This window comes from Simochromis diagramma, unplaced genomic scaffold, assembly GCF_900408965.1.
Source record: "Simochromis diagramma unplaced genomic scaffold, fSimDia1.1 OVJJ01000596.1, whole genome shotgun sequence".
Lineage (NCBI taxonomy): Eukaryota > Metazoa > Chordata > Actinopteri > Cichliformes > Cichlidae > Simochromis > Simochromis diagramma.
Window position 1 is genome coordinate 12858721 of NW_024387245.1, and position 18969 is coordinate 12877689.

The 18969-nt window shown below is 41.3% G+C and overlaps 1 protein-coding gene across 2 annotated transcripts in view; it reads left to right on the forward strand.

Moving 5' to 3' along the window:
- The window catches only part of gnaz (guanine nucleotide binding protein (G protein), alpha z polypeptide), a 40121-nt gene that overhangs the window by 368 nt on the left and 20784 nt on the right, over positions 1–18969 (forward strand). Inside the window, exon 1 of one of the 2 annotated variants that reach the window (XM_039999957.1) lies at positions 2–619. The exons of the other annotated variant lie outside the window; for it this stretch is intronic. The gene's annotated coding sequence lies outside the window, so the exon portion shown is untranslated. Of the gene's footprint in view, position 1; positions 620–18969 lie in introns of those variants that run through there. 2 annotated transcript variants of the gene reach the window in all.

The following is an 18969-nucleotide window of genomic DNA, read 5'->3' on the forward strand; positions in this document are numbered from 1 at the left end:
CCTCGCCACTCTCACAACGCTTCCTATTTCGCTATTTTGGCTTGCTTTGAGACAGGAAGATGATATTTCACTGAAGCCGTTCTGCTGCTGAGGCAGACTGTATTTTCCCATAAAATGCACCAAAGCAAGCAAGCAGCCTGTCCAGTCCCCTCCTCCACCCTGTTAGCTCTGTGCCAGCGGACGCTGCTATCTGTGCTTGCAATTTGACTCATCATCTCTCCAGAGCATCCTCAATTCTTATAGAATGCTTTTATCTGCGTGCAGATAAATTAATTTAATTACTGTATATAGGGCAAGTGGAGGATGGATTAAATGTGTGTGCGTGTGCGAGGCTGTATGTTTGTATGAATGTCTCTATGCTCTGTCCAGGCCATAAGGTGTAACAGAAAGAGGGGAAATGAGCGAAACCGCCATCACACACACACACACGATCAGGTGTTCGGTGCTTACAACTGGCTTTACGAGACACTGAATGTGAACGTGCAGTGTGGGAGTGGGAGGTGTACCATTCCTGTGGAGCTTGGTTCTGCAGACAGTGGGATAGGAAGGCAAAATGTGGCCCGACACTGGCATGGGAACATTGTAGGATTTGCCAGTGTGGAGCTTGCTGTCCCATGAGGTAAATTTACATCAATTAATAATCTGGATGTTGAACAGGGATTTATTTGGTTTGTTTTCTGTCCAGCTGTCAGTGTCTGCCTCATGATTTTAAATCCTGACGGTGAGAAGAGGGAAAGGCAGAAAGCAGAGCATGTTCATTACTCAGCAGGCAAAGCAGGGCAATTTCTAACATTTTCTGTCTCAACATTTCACATTTCCAACAGAGCATTACTGTATTTTTATTTATTTATTTATTGTAAGTGGCAGTTGGAATTTTTTGTGTAGCATCAGGAGAGCATGTGTATTTGTGTATATTGTATGTGTGTTTGTGTTACATGCTCGAGAGAGAAAAAGAGAAAGCCAAAGCAGGGAGGGGTTGAGGGGCCAGGGGTTTAACGATAGGGAGGCAGATGTGGCAGAGGGGCGGAGGTTGATGCAGCATCGAGCAAGAGAGGGAAAGAAGGAAAGGCAAGATTTCGAACAGAATGGATGGATGAGTGGGACTGTGTTAATGTCACGGTGGTAGAAAGCCAGCGCTCGTTCTGGGCGAAGACAAAGTGATGGATGTGTCTGTGATAGTTCCACCAGCAAAAGCAGCAGCGCCAGTGAGGCCCTGAGACATCTGTGAAGCAAGGCGAAGATGGTGGAAATTCCACCACGCCTTCTTTCTTCTTCTTTCTTGAGGACCAGTGATCTCAGGATGGCTCAGAAATGGTAGATTGATTAAAATAAGTGGAAGGAAATACTGTCGTACAGCATCTACAAATGCAGATAAACCCATTAGGGGCAGCAGGAAATTCAATCTAGTGTTCCTATGAAACTAAATGCTTTGCATTTTCAGACAAGGCCAGACTTTTAGCACTTTTTCGATGAACGTTCTGTTTGTAAATCACATGCAATCTTCAAGTAGGATATGACTGAAATCAATGTAAAACAAAAGGTATTGATATTAGTCATTTTGCCCACATATGTTTGACTTCAAGGGATCTGACCTGTTGTTTAGAGCTTGTAACAAAAACCTGCAGATGCATCGTGATGCTATCTCAAGAGAAGATGCCTGTCTTGGGTGAAAGAAAGAAATTGTGGGCTGTAACATTGCAGCCTGAACCAGGATTTGGTGCAAAACAGTGAACGTTTTGCATTCTCCCTGCATTCTCCCTATATCTCGCATGTTTCAGCTCCAGTCAGCAACGTGCGCTGCTCTAAATACAGATTCATCTCATTTCATTTCAGCTGTGCAGTTTGTTTGTTTTTTCCACTTCTCCCTGCAACATGTTACAAATGTCAGAGGTCACCGATGACCTTGGCTTTAAAATGAGGGATGACAAGGTCCAGTGTGAAGTATAAAGGTTAATCACATGCTTACATGCCTTCAAGTTTCAGACACAAACACACACACACACACACACACACACACATGCACATGCGCGCGCACACTTAAAAATGTCATGATTCCCTCATGCCGATCATTTGGACGTGAGGTCGGAGAAAACAAGTGTATATATATATAAACCTATATATATGTATACATATATTTTTTACCCAGCACGCCCCTGTGGGTGGTCAATCCTTCAAGCTCAGGTCCTCTACCAGAGGCCTGGGAGCTTGAGGGTCCTGTGCAGTATCTTAGCTGTTCCCAGGACTGCGCTCTTCTGGACAGAAATCTCCGATGTTGTTCCCGGGATCTGCTGGAGCCACTCGCCTAGCTTGGGAGTCACCGCGCCTAGTGCTCCGATTACCACGGGGACCACCGTTACCTTCACCCTCCACATCCTCTCGAGCTCTTCTCTGAGCCCTTGGTATTTCTCCAGCTTCTCGTGTTCCTTCTTCCTGATATTGCTGTCATTCGGAACCGCTACATCGATCACTACGGCCGTCTTCTTCTGTTTGTCTACCACCACTATGTCCGGTTGGTTAGCCACCACCATTTTGTCCGTCTGTATCTGGAAGTCCCACAGGATCTTAGCTCGGTCATTCTCCACCACCCTTGGGGGCATCTCCCATTTTGACCTCGGGACTTCCAGGTTATACTCAGCACAGATGTTCCTGTACACTATGCCGGCCACTTGGTTATGGCGTTCCATGTATGCCTTGCCTGCTAGCATCTTATATCTTATAAGATGCTAGCATCTTATATATATATATATATATATATATATATATATATATATATATATATATATATATATATATATATATACAGCGGGGAAAATAAGTATTTGACACATCAGCATTTTCATCAGTAAGGGGATTTCTAAGTGGACCATTGACACAACATTTCCACCAGATGTTGCCATCAAGCCAAATATTGAATTCATACAAACAAATCAGAACATTGAAGTATACAAGTTAAACCATAATAAATAAAGTGAAATGACACAGGGAATAAGTATTGAATACATGAAGATAACAAGGGGCAAAATGACATAGAAAGCCAGGAGATCACCTGAAATCTGTCAGTATTGATAGAGAAATCCTGTCCCCTATCAGTACTAATTGATATCAGCTGCTTTAGTCCTAATTGATGGCCTATAAAGGCTCCTCATTACCCAGAAGGCACACAGGAAAGACTTCATGATGGGTAAAAGCAAAGAACTCTCTCAAGATCTTCGTAATCTTATCGTTGAAAAGCATTGTGATGGGAATGGTTATAGGTGCATTCCCAGAATGCTGAATGTTCCTGTGAGCACTGTGGGGGCCATTATCCGGAAATGGAAGGAGCATCAGTTCACCATAAACCTGCCACGATCAGGTGCTCCACGCAAGATCTCTGTCCGAGGAGTCCAAAGAATAATCAGGAGAGTTCTCCAAGAGCCAAGAACCACTCGGACAGAACTTCAGGAAGACCTTGCATCAGCAGGTACTGTTGTTTCAAAGAAAACTATAAGCAATGCACTGAACCGCCATGGCATCCATGCACGCTCACCACGCAAGACTCCATTGCTGAACAAAAAGCATGTCAAGGCTCGGTTAAAATTTGCGCAACAGCATTTGGAGAAGCCTGTGGATTATTGGGAGACTATAGTATGGTCAGATGAAAGCAAAATTGAACTTTTTGGCAGCCATTCTACACACCATGTTTGGAGAAGGAATGGCACTGCTCACCACCCCAAGAACACCATACCAACAGTTAAGTTTGGGGGTGGTAGCATCATGGTTTGGGGCTGCTTTTCAGCAAGGGGTACTGGCAGACTTCATATTATTGAAGGCAGGATGAATGGAGAGATGTACCGGGACATTCTGGATAAAAATCTGCTGCCATCTACCAGGAAGCTAAAAATGAAAAGAGGGTGGACATTTCAGCAAGACAATGATCCCAAACACAAGGCCAAGGTAACAATGAAGTGGTTTCAAAGAAAGAAAATCAAGTTGCTTGAATGGCCCAGTCAATCACCTGACCTAAATCCCATAGAAAATCTATGGAGAGAACTGAAGATTAAAGTTCATAAAAGAGGCCCAAGGAACCTTCAAGATTTAAAGACCGTTTGTGTGGAAGAATGGGCCAGAATCACTCCTGAGCAATGCAGACGACTGGTCTATCCATACAAGAGGCGTCTAGAAGCTGTAATCACCAACAAAGGCTTTTCTACAAAGTATTAAATAAAGTGTGTTCAATACTTATTCCCTGTGTCATTGCACTTTATTTAATATGATCCAACTTGTATACTTCAATGTTCTGATTTGTTTGTATGAATTCAATATTTGGCTTGATGGCAACATCTGGTGGAAATGTTGTGTCAATAGTCCACTTAGAAATCCCCTTACTGATGAAAATGCTGATGTGTCAAATACTTATTTTCCCCGCTGTATATTAGGGGTGCAACGATATTCGTATCGATATTGAACCGTTCGATACAGTGCTTTCGGTTCGGTACGCATATGTATCGAACAATACAACATTTGTAATTTATTTTATCAATTTTCCTTCTGACGATGCTGTCTGTGTTGAGCGCTCAGTGAATCTGTGTTCGACTACTCCGCCTAGGCTGCACTGTCGAGCGCAGATCCACTGAGCGCTCAACACAGACAGCATAGTCAGAAGGAAGAGAGCAGGGCAAGCTAGCGAGACAGAAGTTAAGCTCTACTTGCAACAGGCAAATTGAACCTCATTCAGATCTGGCGTTTGGAATTATTTTGGTTTTCATGTGACGTATGACCCTGAAGGTAAGCGAGTCATGGACTAAAGTAAAACAGTATGTTGGATGTGCCATGCAATGCTCAATTACATTGGTGTGAACTAGTGTGTTAGCGCAGTTAGCTCGTTAACGTGTTTGCCGTCTAGCCCCATGCACGGAGCGATCGGCGGTAGCTCGTTAACGGAGATTTGCCGTGTTGTGGCGTTAAGGTCATTTCAACGAGATTAACCTGAAAGCACTAGTGGGAACACAACGAATATGACTGCACATTTACGCCGACATCATCCTAGTGCAAAGACAAGTGGAAGCAGACAAAAAAAAGCAAGCATGCTACTAACTTTAGCCGAGTCATTTAGACAGCTGTTAGCACATGATTCTCCTTATGCTGCTGAGAATATAGCCCAGAAGAAGCGTATAGTATAGCTTTTATTTTGGAAAGAGACATTTCTCTGTAATAAACTCTCTTTTCCAAAGATGAGTGATTCCTCAATCAGATACAGGGCTTGCAATATCGCTAGCCCGACGTCCCGGAGCTAGCGATTTTTTCAGTCGGGCTACCAAAATCTATCTCTTCCCTGCCCGTCGGGCTATTGTAGGAAAAATATATGTCAATGCTTTTGCATTCTTTCAGAAATGTAGCTGGGTAATTATGTCATTGGCATCCGTGAGCCACTGTCAATATGTGACATATTGAAGTCGCGTTTGAATTTGCGCTTGTTTTTTTGCTTTCACTTTGCAATCGTGCGAACTGTGTATAGAGAGCGACAGCACTGATCTGTGAGTGATGATAATTTGTGCACCAATTTCTCTGACATCGTCTTATTAATCGTTAGCTTACTATGCAAACATGACAAGTGAAATCTCCCGCAGCTTAAACATGTGAGAGGTTGATCGCGCAGAGAATCGCTGAGCTTATGTGAGTGAGCGTGTAAAAGCATTTCAGTTCTGCTGAGCCAAATAAGACAGGTCAGGGTGAAGAAGTGACAGCCAAAGAAAAGCTTACCACAAAACGGAGAAGTTATGACAAATCAGACTATAAGGCAAAAAGAAAGTGCAGCTTTATGGTTTCATGGACAAAAGAATTTCTGTGGCTGCAATATGACGAGCTAAATAACCAGGGCTGCACATAAGTGGTCCGCAGGTGCGCATTCGCTGTCAAAATAAAAAACACGCACAAGGGTTAGGGTTAAATTTAAAAACTGTACTTTTGAGTTAAAATATATATTTATAATTTTAATAAATGACAAATTAAAAATGCATGAACATTTTTTTGTATCGAAAAAATATCGAACCGTGACACCAAAGTATCGAACCGAACCGTGAATTTTGTGTATCGTTGCACCCCTAATATATATATATATATATATATATATATATATATATATATACATACACACACACACACACATGGCACTGAGGTGCCCCTCCTATCATATTGTACTTTATTTTCTCTGTAGATGATGAGCAGATAGCAAAGGTGTGAATACACACCTCAATAGCAGCTTGTCCGTTAACGTGGCAGTGTGCGGTTACACTGCACTGCTTTTCATATTCAAATAAGAGCAATAGTGTAGCAAACCCTATGCTGAGTTGACCTCCTTCCACCTCTTTTGTTACTTGCTACATCCATTCCACTGGGTGACATAATGGCAGGGGACAGCAGGGACACAGTTGGTTTTAAAGTGACAGCGGCTGTTGAGGTAGTCACTCGCAACACCGAGCAGGCCAGCGTCACCGTCCGGTGCACTTTTAGCAATCTTTTTAACCTTGTAGGTGAGCACACCACCAGCTTGGACAATTAAACTCAGCTCTATTACAGTTAAGTACCAAGGGGGCCTGAGCGTAGCTCCCTCAGCAGCCTACTTAATAAAATGATTAATCTAAGGTGTCATTTATTTCCTGGAGGGGGACCAGCAGAATTATCACACAACTCTTACAGCGTTTGTCTTGGTAGTTGTGAGAGTGAACATGAAACCCAATCTTTATGCAGGCACGGTTAAATAAACACTAAGGAAATGCGTGTCCCTAAGGTATGTGTGTGCGTGTATGTGTGTTTGAGCTGCTTTGCCGCTATGTTCAGGCGGGGCACTGCTCTGTTCAGCTGGCTCAGCATTTGTGTTTGTTTTGGGTCTTTAATCCTAGCCAGGTACTGGAACAAAGTGTCATCTCCACACAAACAGCTGTAAGACATGCTTTGGCAGCTCATTTTCAACAGGCAGCCGCTGATTGTAGAAAGGGCTAATAATCGACTTCACAGTAAAGCATCAATGAGGGAAAGCTGTCAGAGGAATCGAACAAAATCTTAGGGTGGGGTTCAGTGAATGAGTAAGGATTAGATTATCTTTGGTGTTATATAAAACAACACCAGCTCAATTCATCCTTCTCTCTCTCTCTCTCTCTCTCTCTCTCTCTCTCTCTCATTGCCCTCCTTTCTAATCTTTGCTGGTAGTCGCATACAGGGGACTGTCTGTTTTCCTGAGGCAGGCCAGCAAGAGGGCCTTGCTTCCAGCACTCAAATCTGAGTGATGAGAGGGCACAAACAGAGCAACTTTGTGTTCCACTGCACACACATAACAGTGGTCATATGACAACAAGGAGGTGGTGGAGAGAGAGGGTGGTGGTGAGCGAGGGCTACGGCCTACAACCGACTGCTGAGGGATGTTGATCTTTAGTGGAAGAAGTGAAAGCTGATATATGCCACATATATATAGAGAGAGAGAGAAAAGGAGAGGCAAGCTTTACAGTCTGTACTCTTAATTCAGGCTTTCTGGATCACAGCCACATTTCTTTGTTTTGATGAGGGCGTGCAGGTCGCCTTTTCCAAGAAAACATCTGAAAATGACGTGAGGCTGGTGGTGTATCTCGGTGACTTCTTCTTGCTCCTTGCTGTTTCCATAAAGTTCGGCACTTTCACATAGCCGATGCTCTAGGCTCTTTCTTCATGTAAACACACAACATACAGTTAAACTATACTCGTCTAATTGAACTCATTTATTGAAAAACATACTTCATCGTCATCTCCAAGACTTCCGCACCAGAAACCCACTGTAACATCAAAGATAGTTTGTGCCTAATAGTTTAAGTAGCACTTTTTTCCCTTTTCATTTGTCATTGTCCTTTGTGCTTTAATTCTACAGAGCTCATTGGGTGGGTTAATGGCAATTAAAGTGTTGCATCTGCTGCAGTGTAAGATGTTTCTCTTTTTCCTGTTCCCGTTATCAAATCACTAACAGCAGATAATGCCTGTGGGTTGTAGAAGCCTGAAAGTGTCTGTTACCCGCAATTTCCTTCTGTTAGAGAAGGCGTTTATCTTATCTGTCATGACCCAAATGAATGCTGTGCTGTAGTGAGTGTTTGAATGCAGATTACAGTGTTCATAGCACCAACCTGCATTTGATCTACCTAATACGGTTCAAAAGCCGAAGAATGCCTACTGTATCCAAAGGCATGCATGCGCGCCCCCGTTTGCTATTATACAGCAGCGCGTGCACGCGAGCCTCTAGTGTCCACCTTGTGCCATCTTATCCCTTCACATCACACAGCGTACAGGCTCAGCCTGTGCACAAACATGCCATTGTCATCGCTGGCTGGCCTTGTGATTCAGTGTGACCCGCTGGATTAGAGAAGGGGGAACACAGCCGCTGAGATGAGGAACATTAAACAGAGTATTATCACGGAAAAGCATCTATCATACAGCGACCTCACCCCCACCCTGTCTCCACCCTCTAAATAGCCCACTGTTTTGGGGGAGTGGAGAGAGGAGAACACTGCCCATCATTGTTTTCAGTAATGAATGAGTTGTGTCCTCACATGTGTATACTACACAGGCATCTTCCTCAGAGGTCTGCGGTGAGGACGTGATGGAAAGTAAGAACGTGAAATGTTAAAGAAACAATTTTGAGGGCTAAATTAAGAGTTTACAATGGCCAGACTGAAATATGGAACTTTTTTTTAAAGAGCATTTAAGGCCATTTTTGATCCACAGTGTTTCAAGAGTGTTTACAGAGGGAACATAAGTGATGTTGGTGATTTTGAGTTCACTTAACTGCAACCACCAGCCAATGGTTGGTCTCCTGACACGTGTTTTTGAAGCCACTGTGCGGTCATTACAGGTTCTCAGAATGCCTCTCCTCAGATGCTTCTCAGACACATGGCTGCAGACTAGACTAGTTATTCTTTGACAGCCCATTCAAATGCCTCTTCAGTGTATATATGTTGTTAACTATCTATCAGCTCTCAGCCTGGATGACAAGGCTTACTGCTTCTTTAGTTTTCAATATAATCCAATCTCCTATCAAGAACGCTGATGTATAAGAAGTGAGGATTATTAGTGTGTTATTAGAAAAAAATGAGGGTTAAGCCATATGGTTAAATCTAAAGAGGTGCAAACTGCTGAATAGAGCTGTGAATGTGATGTAGAGTGGGGCGACCACAAAGCTCTGACTCATCACATAGAACCGGGCCTTCTAGGTTGGAAAACTTTGTTTATTTAATTCCTGTGAGATATGCAAACCAACAGAGTGCCTTTCAGTTATCACGATCGACAAGACACATGGCATGTTTATCTGAAAGCATCACATGGACCACCATAATCTACAGAATCTGTATTAGCAGCTAGCATCAGTTTGCAGCTCAAAGCATGAAACTCACTGTCTGCTTTATGTCGCTCATTCTGCAGCGTTGTGTTGCAGCACAGCCAGTCAATGAACTGAAACATGAAAATCATTCAGTGCAGCGTTCAGATAACCCAGATATTATTTACCAATTCTTTCTGTCCTATTACACGTCGCAGCTCTCTATAAACACACTCTGTGCTTTCATCCTACTTCATCTAGCTGGATTTCTGCCTAGCGTGCCCTGCTTCACATGATAATACTCGCAACAGTGAATAATCTATCAATTAGAGTCAATCTATGTTTGTTTTTTTTACCCGTGGAAGCAAAGTGACAGCAATTATCTACACAACAAATGCAATATGGTTAAAAAATCCAGCCTTTTTTATTTGTTTGTTTCCCCACAAGGATTTTTGAGAGATTTAGATTGTCATAGCCACAGTAACCAGTTCCATTTTATCTTGCTGTGTATTAGCTGTTAGATGTAAGATTTCCTGGAAACCTTCCCAGACTGGTAACATCTCCAGCACCCTTTCCAGAAGCTCGAGCAGCACTGATTTAAGACTCCTCTCAGCCCCTGCTCTGCTTCTTGGTAGGAGACCTAAACAGAATGCCACTGGGACAAATGAGAACACACAAACCCAGCAGTACAATTAAATAACATACACAAAAGAAAAATTAAGAGTGGCTTATGTAACTGCTCGTGCTGCTCCAAGCTAATTTGTCAGCAGCGCTGCCTATAAATGATTACTTTTTTCACAAGGCCCATTTTAGTGTCTTTTTCTTATTTTCTGTGATAAGAAATCCTGGTTATCTGGGTCATAGTTTCCACACTGGAGCCACTCAAGTATATCAAGCTGGTAATGATGATATAAAGGCTGCAGCATCTTTCACAATATATTATTATAACTTAAAAAAGACAGCTACCAACAGGTTATCAGTCACTGAATGAAATGTCTTGTTTTTTGTAAATGTAACTTGAGACAATTCATTCTTAACAACTGTGATTGCCTCGTGCAGCAAAAGCTTCGGTGTCCTTGCTTGTCCTTGTGCAGACACCTACAAGTCCACATTGGAAACTGTTGCAAAACCACTAAAGGCACAATTGGAAACATTACAAATGATGAAATCAGAGTTCAGAATGAAAAAACTGCACAAACTGATCAGCAGTAACCGCACAGCACAACTGCATGCAACCACACAAAATGACAGGCGCACTTCATTGCTAAACAAAAGCAAAATAAACAATAAACAGACGATATTATGCAATAACTTGATGAATATAAAACTAATATAAAATGACCTGAAGTATCCAAAATAACAAATAAGGAAAACTAAGAAACTATAAAAAAAGAGTTCACTGTTGTCACATCCAGTAAGAACAAACCGATAAATGGGACTTGACCTGCATGAATGTCATGTGACCTGATTTGCGTCCTCACGAACATGCAGTAGTGGCTTTTGCTGACAAAGGGTAGCGTTATTTAGATCAAGAGGTTCGGGTGTGGATTTAGAGGGACATGAAACAAAAGTGTCTGAATATTACAGCCTTCTCTCATTTCTTTCAAGAAGGTGACGTTCAGGCTTTTGTGTTTGAGCTCTCTTCACTTATGAATAGCCAATATGTGGTTTTGGAGACACCTACTGTAGCAGGAATTACCACAAAAGCTGCTTTGTATACTTTGTAAGGCTATCTGTCTATCAGCAGACTGCCATGACACATCACAAGAGTGCATTTGAGTTTAAAATCAATGTCAGTTTTGTAGACGGGTATTTTCTGGCTCACAAAGGGGGTGGAAATACATCAAATGCGCCACTGGTCCCTCCACTTAAGCCTCTCCGCTTATGTCTGCTATATAAACATGTAACATTTGTCAAAGATTAAAGTTTGCAAGTCATTTTGTGGCTAATGTAATAATCTCTAATATTTCTCCATATGGTATCTACTTCACTCACTCGCTTTCTCTGTATCTGAAGCCGGAGCAGCTAAAAGGCAGTTTGAGCTTTCAGACTTAATTTCAGTCATGTGTAGTGCATCAACCACAATGATGTTGTGGTCCAAAGTATTCAGGAAAATACTGTATAAGATGTGAACCACATGCCTTCAATTCAAATTAGTTTTTACCAAGCTAAATATAAAAGTCTCATCTTCTTCCAAATACCGGTAAAAGACTTCCTTATTTCAAGAGTCTTTGCTGTATGAATGTTGATGTGTTTTTTTAATATTTATGGTAGAAGTGACATAAAAACATGAGCACAGCTCCAAATAATATCCATGACTGTGTCAATGCCAGCCTGACAGATGAGGGCATTTTCTTATATATACCTTCATTTAGGAAAGAAAGCTTTTAAACTTATTGCATCGTCACCTGTCGGTCAAATTGACTTAAGAAAATCCAGTCTGTACCAAATGGTGTTATTCATAACTTCTTGGAAGTTGCAGTCATCTCAGATTATTCACCACCTCTGTGGTAATCACATGATTGTGCAACTGGCTTTAAGGGCTGATGGTTTTTAAGAATCTCTTACTCGAGAACACCTCAGTTTCGTTTTAGACTGGACTTTTCTATATAAATATGACAATTACTCTGAAGGCAGAAGTGAAAAATGACATACTCAAAGGTTTGATCACTGCTTTATATTTAGAGATTAACTTCTGTTTCATTTCTGAGGTTTCAGATATGACTATAAAAACAGGGGGAAAAAATTCTTTATCTTGATTCCGGTAAGTTGCTTACTTACCAGTAACTTTTTTTTGTGAGCAGTAAGCAAGCTTTCAGTCAGCAAAACAGATGCCTTTTGGTCAGAACACATAAGCACTGTTCCAGCACAGGGTACAAATGCTCGACTGGACTGGGCTCCAGAAAGTTGGGTGAAGTCCTCGTCTTTCTCCTGTCTTTCCCAACCCACTCCTGCGGAATCTTTGGGACTTGTGGGGCAGTCTGTCCTGTTTCAGGAGGCTGGAGTGGTCTACAAACATGCTGTGACTGGTGCTACCTGGACCCAGTGGTTCCCAGTGGAACATTACATTGGGAAAAAATGTGATATACACAACACAAAGTCATCCACACCACCTATCAGTGGTTTTAATGCTGCGGCCGATAAGTGTTCATCAAGAAGAATTACATGTGAATTTCTGTGTGATCCTATTAGAAACACTAAATGAAATAGTTGCAGTTTCACGTCACAGGTGCCACTTCCCAGATAGTTCTGCTTATATTACAGTCACACAAGGGAAAACTGGTGGGAGACTGTAGCATGACCAAAATGATTGCAAATGTGTGCAATGAACTTTAAAATGGTTTCTTCACAGACAGGGACAACTCGCACTCAGTTGCCATCTTCAAAGCAACTTTGGTGCACTAAGACTTCAATAAAATGGTAATAGGACAGAGTCAGTCTGCATTTAGTCTGTCATCACCTTGCAATTGAACTGGTCAAGATGGCAAATTGCATGCAGTCTCTTTGTGATAATGGTTAACTGTAATCATTCGATTAAAATGGCAATTCTGTTGCTGTCTACATACACAGAAATTCACAAGAATGGCCTGAAACTCATAGATTTGGATCCAAAATTCAGAAATTCCTCCATAAATAGTGATCTAGTTGGCGTACTTTACTTTAATATAGGAATTGGAGTTGGCCTGTCTGCGTTTATTAATTAGATTCTTACCACATCTGCACAATCACCTTGTAAGTGGTCACCAAGAGGTTGAGGGTGCTACACACTCAACCAGTTTGTTACTGCAACTACTTGCAACCAGTGACTGTAGATTTCTTTCAACTCATAACCAAATGCAAAAAATAAAATAAAACAAAAAAATAATGCAATAATCAGACTACCTAGTTGCAAGGTCTTTGCTGCCTCATTTTTACTCTAGTGTGACTGAGACAGTCATAATAAACGTCCTACCTTTTGGATTCATTCAGTATGGATTTCAATAATTGCTGATTAGATAATAAATCTGCCTGTGAATTAACTTGCCTGCTTATTACCTGTTGGAGACAGTATTCTTAGGTTAGGGGTTTTTGCAATACAACAACTGAAACTGAAGCCTGCTGGCCATGGATTTAACACACACACACACACACACACATACACACAGCCCTGCTCACCTCATTCATAAACCATTACAAGATGACTAAAAGCACACCTGCACTTTTCACCTTTCTTTTAACATTCAACATTTTTCCTTTTCATTTATAAAAATAGTAGAATTTCCATTCTGCATATCACCAGCAGTTCTGTACTGCATTTGTCAGTCTCATCATTACACATCTCAGCACCGTCTTGGACCTTCAGTTGCCTTTTCTTTGTTATTCCGTTGACATAAGTTTCATTTCATAAAGCAGACTTCAGCAACATGTCTTCATTAGCTGCAATCAGATCTTCCAAACATGCTTTCTAATTGCTGTTCTTATCCGGAAAACTAAGTTCACTGTCAGGATCTGGTCACCACTCCAGTTTAATTTTAACTAATGTTTAACTTCTGTTTAAAAACTAAGGCTTTTAACTGATGTGACTAAAAGAAACACTTTCCCTACCTACCTATATGGTGTGATCCTTCCTGTGTGTTTAAACATCAGTATGAGATGTCAATGTTTGTTCACATACTGTCCATTCTGGTAAGTCATCTGTAGTCGTTACATAATGCATTTTTCTTTGAATGAATTTCATGTCTGAGCAATACCATTCAGCCTCTAATGGATTAAAATCACCACTCAATCTAATGTGACTGACCCTAATTGTAAGAGCATTTTCGTGGGCTAAATAACTACAGCAGTAGGACAGTAGGAGAGGTTATACAACAGAAACCACCGTGACTGCATATACTCATCTTGAATCAATCGTGTGATTGTAATTATTTGCAGCATGGTGAATTAATAATTAGAGGTAAGCCTCTGGGAGCAGTAGTGAAGGGGGAGATGATGGGCCGTGTGCAGCCAGAGCTGTGCAGGAAAGGCAAGAGAGTGACCAGGCTCTGTCACATGATGGCTATCAGATTTCTTCAGCCCTCATGATGCATCAAGATGCTGTCCTTTCTGCCTGGCCCCCATGGCTCTGCATTCACTCATCACTCGGCCTCCACGCTGATACTCAGTCATTCGATGTACCCATAACACTCACTTTCTAGAAGACGGTCTGCAATAGTTCTAGTACAAATATTCAGAACTATTTTGTGCAAAATGCAGCAAAATCAAATCAATAGTTAGTGTATTTAGTCAATGCAAAAAAACAAACAAACAAACAAAAAAAAAACAGGAGAAGCTTTGTATTGTAGACTTGCAAACAGTTTTTCAATCCATTTGCAAGGTGAGCTCTTCCAATGATCTTTGAGACCTTGTAGTGGATTCATGCTGCGTTAAGCTGAGCAATTTTGCACTTTCCCAGACAAAAACTGACCAACAGGAGAGAATCATTATATCTTACAGTGCTCCAGTGTTGCACTGTGAGAGAGGTTCAAAGTTGGTAGTTGCAACTAAAAATACTCTATATGGACAAAAGTACTGGGCCACACCTATTAATCTTTGAATTCAGGTGTATAAAATCAAACACAGAGCCATGCAGTCTGCCTTTACAAACATTTGTGAAAGAATGCATTGTTCTAAAGAGCTCGCTGGATTTCAATGTTGTAATTGAACAAGATGCCACCTTTTCAACAAGTCAGTTTGTGAAATGTCTTCTAATGGATATGTCACCGTCAACTGTAAGCACTGTGACACATTGTGTGTAAAAGTCACCAGTGCTCTGTTGACTTATTTTCTTTAGTTACAAACCTCCTCTGGCATTAACATCAGCACAACAAATTTCCCCTGAGAGCTTCATTGCACAGGTTTCCATGGTTAAACGGCTCCTGTAGGCGTGATGTGTAGGTGTCCCACATTTGTCCATGTAGTGCAACTGTGGCCAACTAAGCAACCTATAGGGCGAGACATGAAAGCGCACAATAATCAAAAATACATTGGCATAATAAAAAAAATACAAAAACAAACCCAAGTGAAATAAGTGGAGGCAACAAAAAAAGAAAACAAAGTTACTAACTCACATTTGAAATGATTTATTACAGCAGCAGGATACAGTTAGAGTTTGCCATCCATCCATCCATCCATCCATCCATCTCCATTCATCCATCTTCATCCGCTTTATCCGAGGCCGGGTCGCGGGGGCAGCAGCCTAAGCAAAGAGGCCATCTAGTGCAAATATTCAATTCAGTTCAGGTGTGTAACAATTCACAGCAACGGTCGCCCCAAGGTAAAGATCCTGCGGTATTCTGGAGAAAACCCCAACATTCAAGCGATCTCTTATGATCAAGCACTGTGCAATGGTGGGAAGTAAAAACTCCCAGAGAACCAGACTCGGGGAGGGGCGACCATCTGCTGTAACTGGTTGGTGATGGTGGTGGATGAAGAGAAAGAGAAAAGAAGAAAGAGAGCTGTGGCAAAACACAGACTAAGGGAAAAAGAAGACAAAAATTTGATAAAAATTGTGAAGTGATGAGTAAATATCCTCCTGGAGCCTATCGGTGGATGTTGGGGTGGTGGAATGGTTGAATCTGCAGGCAGCAATGCTGAAATGTCACGATGGGAAATTCATCAGCTTAAATACACAGAAAAAAAAACTGGTGAGGTGTGCTTGAGATATGGCGTGAGGAGACTGAGGCACGCTACATGTATGACCCTGTGTGACTCGAGCTGACTGCTTGAACCGGCTCATAGGCTTCACGTCATTTGTGACATCAGAAATGTTGCTTGTGTGTGTCCTCCAGAGGTCTTTTTATCAACAGCGGCATGCAGTTTACAAGACTGCTGAAAGCCCACAGTCTGTAGGCGCCTTTAGTTTCATTTGTCTTCATGTATTCTTGAACTGGCTCCATGATGTTGAGATCAGGTCACAGTGGCATCTGTTGTATATTGCCTGGATATATTTGGGGTTGTTGTCATGCTGTGGAATGAATTTGGGGCCTTTGTGATAGTATTGTGTCTGGTTACAATTACATTTTAAGTCTTTGCGCCAAACTCTTTGTAAGTTTTACCAAAGCCTGAGATGTATCCTTGTAAAGTACAGTTGGCACTGTAAGCACGATGTGAAATCCTGATATAGAAATGATATTTTCTTGACCTTTAAAAGCGAATTATTTATTTGCTGTCGCTTGCATTTGGAGCTATTTCGAATTTAAACTAGACTGTATAATTTGTTACAAAGAGTAAGCATGTTTTCATCCTCTAGGCACTTTCCTAATTAATTTGTGTTTGTTTTTTGTTAAAATTTTGCGGGTTCCTGCTGCGATATGCTCTAGTTATCCATGTGTAAGGAAGAAAAAGGCCACGTTCCTCTCCATGCAGTGTGTAAATGTGTCTAATATTACTTCACCAGTGCACTACTTCCACAGAAATTATCAAATAAGAGGTATAACTTCAAAAAGTGCAGAAATGTCAGAGCTGCATATTTGTGAAATAACAAAATGGAATGACTTCGCACGCAGCTTTAATGTGTTTCATGGGCTCTAAAAATCAGTGATGTGCATTAACCGGTTTGGCTGGCTTTGCCATTTTGAGAGGGTAGTAAGGTGCCTGAAGCCAGGAACCAACTCTCTTTTCTGTCTGTGTCATGATGCTTTATTATGGCTTTGTTCTGCTTTGTTGTCCTTTGTCTTTTGAAGAGTGGACGCCACGCACCAGAGTAAAAAAAGGTGCTCTCCTTCTCTCTGTGTGTGTCTAAAGATAATACCAATATTCCGCCATCGCTTAGTCTGTTCCAGTGTGCACCCATTTGTTGCTGAATCTGATAGAAACAACAGTAGCACAGTTATTTTTGCTTGTAATTATTCACGTCAGCCTCTGAACATTTGAGACATTTATGTAAATTCAAGCAACCAAGCTTCTTCCAATGCAGTATTTGTTTTATTTAAATAAAAGTGATGCCATATGCAAATAATGTATGAAAATGGGAGATGAACGAAAACTATTTGCATGTGAAATATGAAAGATAGCCACACATATGACTGGACAAAGAGTAAGAGCTTTGCAGTAGCATGAAAGCATGAGAGGCACCTGCTGGCTTGAGCCTGTTATTTTCCACTTTGATAGTAAATAAGCATTTCACCTTGTTTTACTGAACACCAGCGCAGAAAGAGTGCAGGCAGAGACACTGGCTTGTGAGGGAACTAGCATGAGATGCTGTTGTTTGCAAGAGAAAACACATTTTTGTTTACACTGCATCACTTCCCTTTCAAACGGTGGATAGTGTTTGTTTGTTTTTTGTTTTTTTTTAGTTTATCTCGCCTGGTTCAATCCTATGTTTGACCTTGATTGTGTATAAAATGAGTCTGTGTGTGGTACTGTTAAGTGGATAGGCAGGGTTAGCTTGCCTCAGAGTAAGTGGTAACAAAAGACTCCTGTTAAGGGAAGTAATCTGAAGAGGCAGAACATGGGTATTATGACAATGTTTAAATGGGAAGTGTGCAGGTTTGTAAGCATGCTTTCAGTAACTATCTGCTGGATCAAGGAAGAATCAATAGTGCATTTATTTTTTATTTCTTCTTCTCAGTTTTGCATAAATATGCAGATAATAATGTCATACTAGGCTAGAGCTTGGCTTGGCATAAAAACTAAAAGCAGTGCTATCCCTACTCCCTCGAGCTCAGAAATAAATCTACCAGCACCTTTAGAGCTCCCTCATTCAAACACCTACCATAAGTACGTCTATGGCCTTTAGTATGCAGCTTGTTTGGATAACGACTTAGTCCCAGTCTTTGAGCAAAATGTTAATAGTTACAATCAGAAAAGTTTTTAAAAGTAAGCACACTTACTGCTTTCATAGAAAGAAGAGGGAAAGAGGACACCAGATACTAATAATAAAATAAAGAGATTAACTGACCATCAGTAAGTGTTAGCATCTCTATAAAAGAGAGATTTGGCAGTTTGCAGGTCTGGAGCATTCAAGTGTGTGTTAACACAATGCCACCATCTTCTTGAGAGTGGACATCCCACCAAATTCACCCCAGGGCAATGCTCAGAAAAAATAAATTAATTAATTAAAAAAAAAAAAACAGAAAAAACCTCAACCTGAGCTACATCTTAGTTAAAGTTCATGACAGCACAATTAGAAAACTGAATAAGTATAGCTTTTTTGAAGGGTTGCTAATAGAAAGCTTCTTCTCTCTAAATTGAACATGGTAGCACAGCTTAGGTTTGCAGCTTAGGTCTTATCTGTCCAAAGGACAGATAAGACCAGAGTGGAGATCTTTGGCTAGGATGCAAAGCTCTACATTTGGTGAAAACCAAAGGCGGCATATCAGCACACTGTGTGGGCATCCCACATACTAAGCATGGTGGTTTAGGGCAAATGATTCAGGCTTGTTTTGCAGCCACACAACCTGGGCACCGTGTAATCATTGAATGGACCATGAACTCCTTTGTGTACCAAAGTATTCTAGAGTCAAATGTGAAGCCATCTATCTGACAGCTCAAGCTTTGCTAAAATTGGGTCATGCAAGACAATTATCCCAAGCACAGCAGCAAATCCACAACAGAATGTTTGCAAAAGGAAAGATCAAGTTGTTGCAATGACCGAGTCAAAGTCCAGATCGTAGCCTGACTGAAGTGTTGTGGTAAGACCT